Raw genomic sequence first — 6,290 nt, forward strand, 5'->3', positions numbered from 1 at the left:
AGCTCCTACCTGGTCTATATGGCACCGAAAATAGTCCACAGAATCTCCCAGAATCAGCTGATGAAAATTGAGGGGGGAAAACACCTCTAGAGCTCCAACAATCCCAAATTTGAATGAAATGGTAAAATGAGAGGTAAAAACTACTTTTATGTTATTGTTTACGTAATTCAAGTAAGGTATTGGTTTTTTAACTCATTTTTCAAGAATGTATGTACATTTCTAATCAGTTTGATGGAGAAATTGAACAGGTAGTACGACCGTCAAGAGAACATAGTGTTAATGGTGAATCAAACATCTCTGGCTATTATCACGAGCAATGTTTCAGCAAAGTTCAATCTCGTTAAAAAATAAACCTAGTTATGAGCATATGTTCCCCCAGAGTTAAAGCTCATTAAAAATCAACCCACTTTCGGTAGATAACCTTTGTGATCGCATTACTATCTGCTTTTGAGCCTTGGCCATATTCTTACCATCACCTCCACTTTTTAGCTGATCATCCACCTCCACTTGATTGTTTACCCTTTTGAGGAATAGTTGTGACGAGTGATTCTGTTAGCCATATTATTTACACTGTCGTGATTGAAAAGTTCCAAACATTACTTGGAACCAATTGCTACTCGAAAATATCACTCGTTCCTCAAAGAAGAGTCTCTTTTAAGCTCTTTTTAGACTCGTAAAATATAAAAAGATTGCCAAGCAATTGGCCTCTCTAGCTCGTTAAAGTGATTTTAAGTGCCATCCCTCCTCTATATTTTAATATTTTTGGACCTGAGGGATCATTACAAAAAAAATCGAGTGCTTGTCTTTTTCAGCTCATTAAAGTGATCAAAAAAGTCATCCATTCGGTATTATTTTATACTTTTTCGGGCTTAAGGGATTACACTACGAAAAACGATTACTGGAGTTTCCTTTCTGTCTCTTTTCAGATTCTCTAAAACTGAAAAGGACCGAGTTATCTTTGTTGTTAAACTCGTTAAAACAATAGTGACGAACTTGTCCATTACAGACAAGAGCAAGTTTCACTGTCGCTAGGCTTGCTAAACATAGCAACAGGTTTTCTCGAAGGGAAAATTATAGAACAAGCATATTTTATCCTCCTCAAGCTTGATAAAAATAAAGAGGTACTGGTCAGAAATGACTGGGAAAAATTAGGAAGAAAACTTGAAGAACTTTATTGGTAGCAGGCCGCTCTTGAACATGACACTTTCAGTCCATCACCATGATTGAGTCGGGTTGGGTTATTCTGTTCATTGGTCATATCACCATTGGTCCTCTGTACCATACATTTTTTGGGTTAATGCTACCAATCCATTATCATTTTCACCAATATGTTCAAGAGAAGTCGCTCAGAGAATTCATCAACCTAGCTTACGCTTCATCCACTGCAATGCCTTCACGCTCCATTCTTTCATGACCACTACCATGAACCTTGTGTCATTAGATTGTTTTCACCTCCATAAAATCATTTGCTTCATTCCATATCATAGATGTGGGATTCATTAAGGTCCTCCTACAGTGGGTCACTTATTTTCGACATCAACTCATTATCCAAGAAGTCGACTTAGGAACAACCCTTTCAGTACTTTGAAACTTGCATGCCTCAATGACAAGTTTCTCACTTTTGGTGACAGGTTTACATCAATGGCCTTCGACCAAAAGATTTTACATGGTGTTCAACAACGACTCATGTATTCACACCACATGAATTGTATTGCAGTACCTTGAGGGTCATCATCATTATCGGTGATTCCTCTTGCGCCTGTTAATAGCTTACATCATTGGCTGGTAATCAGGCGACATCTTTCCGTGTTCGACATCAGAACATCTTTTCACATAGATCGACTTGTACTTTGGGCGAAGATTTTGAAGACCCCAGATCTAGTTTCATCCATTTGGGCTGTGATATATTTAGGAAAAATAAAGACATCAAATGTACATCATAGCTACGCAGATAATCATCCAAGCCAAGGGATGATGGCTCTACCATAGTCATTAGTCTTCCACACAGACGGTTTTCTGTCCTATGTACATGAAAATGAATTTATAAAGCTAAGCATGTGAATGCCTGCCTCAACTAGATCATGGAAATATTATGAAGATAATGTATTGTATTGTATTTTATTATAGGTCACCTTCTAGTTCAAAAAACCTCATATCCTCATGATAAATCATTTCACCCGACATCAGAAGATTTACGACCTCATGCTTTAGGGGGAAACTGTTATAGACATATTTGGGCACCGCAACCCCAATCATATATGTCCATAAACCAAGGGATTCTAAAACCCTAAAAGTTTTGTTTCATACCCTAAAGGAACAAGGTCAGCTGATTACATCATTTCCCAGAAGTTCTCAGAACTGGTCAAAACTGGACCATATAGACTGCTCCATGTTGAGGGCGCGATGCATCTCACCTGTCACATGGAAACGGTGCAATGCATACTGAAAATCCCTTCTCTAGGGTGCAATGAGTGAGAGCAGACAAATAGCAGAGGCAGTTTGCTAGGTGGAAACCCAAAGAATCTTCTAGAAACTAATGATTTGACATTTTCCTCTCTGAATTCGCCTAGGGATGAGTAAGAGATCATGAAATCTCCAAGTGGAACCAATAACTATCAGAGAAATGACACTAATCAAAATCCCAGAAGCTGACTCACCCGCATGCAAATATCTATATATGGATCCCTCATCTTAGAGATCCTGAGGCTAGAATTTTGTATTTTTGTAAGGAAGTGATGTTGGCTTCTCTATGAAACATTGTAGTATTGGGTGATATATCTTTTCATGAGGTGAAGAGGGATTTCATGCTGGGAGGATCACGCTAGGTTAGACCGCTGGGTTGTAATCCTTTCTTCTAATACTTTTATCAATAAAGATATTTTAGTTTTCCTCCATATTCTTGTATATTTCTGAATCTTGTATTGATGTATGCATTTGTATGGTTAATATACGTCTGATCATATATTGTTTGTGGTTATAGATCTCTATGATTTGATGGTATTATGCTTCTTTGACTCTACATGTGTTCTTTGAAGTGGGACAAGTGAGGAAAGAGTGGCGAAGCTCTGTCAAAATGGGGAGGACACAAGCAAGGACCTAAGTGAAAGACTGAGGTTGGTACTCTCTGCTTCTCTCTCAACTATCTCTCATAAAGGAAAACACAAGTAACTTTAGTTTGTTTGTTTCTAATATAGCTACATGTCTTAGTGGGACTAGCAGCTCTAAATGGACACTAGTTTTCTCGATAACAATATGAGCCTTCTTTTGAAGATTCTATCAGAGGATCTTGAAGACCCTCATCTTGCAAATCTTTATTCCTTTGATTATGGAGGCCTTCTAATAATTTTAATCATGATCAATTATTTTTTCATGGTGGATGAGGGCCTATAATAGGCATGCTCCTTCTATATGAATATATTGAGCTATATCTACACCATGCTCCTATATTCTTGAACATATCTTTAACCATGCAATCTATTATATTTCTATATGCCCCTATACTACTCAAATTTGAAATAAGACTTTAAGAAAAAGTTTGACTTAGTCATAGTAGAGATCTAGAGGATCTTCCTTTTTCTGCTTCTTGTCTTCTTCTTTCACTTCTTGAGTTACATGAGATTCTCCCCTTCTTCTCTTGTTTTTGTTCTCCTTCTTAAGTTTAGGACAATTCCTTTTGTAGTGTCCATATTCTTGGCATCCAAATAATTTTACTTTGGACATATCTCTATTTCTTAATCTCCATGGACCAAATTTTCCCTTTCTCTTGGCCATGGTAGAAAATGCTTACTCCATTGATCCCACATCATCTTTTTCTTTGAGTCTAGTTTCCTCTATGTTCCATAGAGACCATATTCCATTTGGTGGGGTAGCTTCCTTCTTGGCATGCATGCTTGATGTGAAGTTTCCCCAATCCTCACGTAGAGGACTGAGTACTACGATTTCCATTTCTCTATCAAACATGACTTGCCCTTGCTCTTGAAGTTGATCCCTCATCTCAGAGATCTTCATGAAGTAGGGATCTATTCCTTCCTTTGATATCTTCATCTTGTACAAATAATTTCTTAGAGATATCACTTCTTGAGACGTGCTTACCAAGAATATCTATATTAGTTTATTATAGATTTATTTTGATGTTTCAATTTTGGAGACATAAGGAATGAGAGATTCTTTGATGGATTCTATTAGAATCCTTTGAGCTCTTGTCTCATCCTTATTGTACTTGGATAAGGCTTGAGTTTTTTCCTTAGTAGGCATAGTAATATTCCCTTTTATGAGGTCTAGAAGTTCATTTTCTTTGAGAAGTAAATCAGTCCTCTTCTTCCATAGAAGGAAGTTAGTGGTTCGAACCAATTCGTTACTTTCCTTGCAAAAATACATTGTGGTATACTCAGAAGGGGACATATACTTACTTGATAGAGTTTGAGATGTAGTGGTATTGATTTCTTCTTGAAGACTTAATGACTTGACTTCCTTAGAACTCGATGTTCTTCAAGTTTCTTTCTTCAAATGGACTTGCGTGATGACTTGACTTGTAGTGCCTTTCCTTTTTGAAGATGGTGTAGCTTGATGTATGTCCCTCTTTGATTTGTTCTTCTTGTAGGTGCCTTTATATAATTCTTTTCTTCTTGCTTTGTAGTATTCCTTGATGAATGATAGATGGTAGACCTTCTTGTCCTTGATGTGATTGAGACTTCTTGGCTTGATGCTTCAACCTTGTAGATGTTCTTGAGATGCCCTTTCCTTGATGTGTCACCTTAGCTCTGATATCGTGTCAAAGAATTTGTGGCAATGGGGTATAGTAGGATTATTCTAGACTTGATAACAATTTTTGAAGATCTTTTAAAATTTATCTTGTTAGCTTAATCTTCTTCTCTTCTTATTAATGCATGTGTGTTTACTTCATCAAACTAGTGCCAAAAATGTAATAACAAGAACACAAGATGTTGGCTCTCTACCAAGGGAAAACCCTGTCTCTCTTAGAGAGGAAAACCCTTTTGTAAATTTCTCTTATTGAAGCTTCTTTTTTATCAATTCCAAACCCTAGACCCTTGACAAGAATATCCTCCAAGCACAAATCGAGCGCTTCCTTCTCTCTGCACTCTATTTCTCCGGCACTTCATTCCCTGCACTTCATCCTTCTTTCAACTGTTGATAGTCCTTAGTAGACTAGCTCTAAAAGAGACTCCAAACTTTGATCCTTAGTGAGATCCTTTACCAATGAAGAAACCTTCATTCTCTTGACTAATCGAGCCTTTTTCTTGATGTGAGGTTGTAGACTTGATGTCTGTGTGCTTGGGCCATGACTTTCATTGTGGGAGGGACATAGAAACACCAAGTTTAGTGCACCTGGATGATTTCCATCATGGTGAGACATGGAAATCCCAAATTTCTAGCACTTGGGAGGCTTTCGACAAGGTGGGACATGGAAACCCTGGGTTCCTTGTAATTTGGCGAATTCTGTCAAGGAGGGACAGGGAGACCCCATGTCACACCCCTATCTTAGTGGTAGCCTTTAAACCACACATAAGTGGGTGCGACACCTCTGTACTTTTTTCTTTTACCAATACTTGAGTGCATGGTCTACGCCTACTTCAACACTTAGTCAATTTTCCAATAAGTGTTCTTAATAATGCAGTAAAAATAACTTATCATCAATTTATCTTCTTCAATTATTCTTTCATCCTCTCATGTCATGTGGTCATGTTGCACTACCCGTGGCTTGCATGACACAAATCCACACCTGAACTTCAACCGGTGTCACCCGCACCCAAGTATGCCACCTGTATGCCCAAATTTCCATTCTGTGGCACCCAAACTCTCCCCTTTAGTGCAAGCCATAGTGCGGGCGCATTGACTACATGCAGAGTGGCCTGTCTGCCCATTCGGTAACCCAATCCGCTCTACCTATCCGCACTACCAAGTCTAACCTATCCGGTGTAATCCGCCTGCTAGTGCAACCCTTTTATTCGCGGCCTTCTCTTCCTTCTATTTTCACCCAACTCCTTCCTTCACACCCATTCTGCGATGTGGAAGTATGAGTTTGATATCCCTTGGTTGAATGTCATCCTCCTTACTTATATGCATCCTTTTGCCAAAGGGTTGTGTCTTTCGAGCATAACAAGGGTCCGCTCCAACATCATGCATCCTCGACCGACTTGCCACATAACCTCTACTCACCCCATTCCAATGAATCGTCATGTTCCTTCATGTGCATCATCTCACCCATGGGTTAGCTCCAACACTTAGCCGGTTACACCCGTCATCGCACGTCGCACACCTTCCCACATCCT

Source organism: Pinus tabuliformis, chromosome 2_2 (genome assembly GCF_031772625.1).
Source record: "Pinus tabuliformis cultivar Carrire ecotype Pingquan chromosome 2_2, CPIR1, whole genome shotgun sequence".
NCBI classification, from domain to species: Eukaryota; Viridiplantae; Streptophyta; class Pinopsida; order Pinales; family Pinaceae; genus Pinus; species Pinus tabuliformis.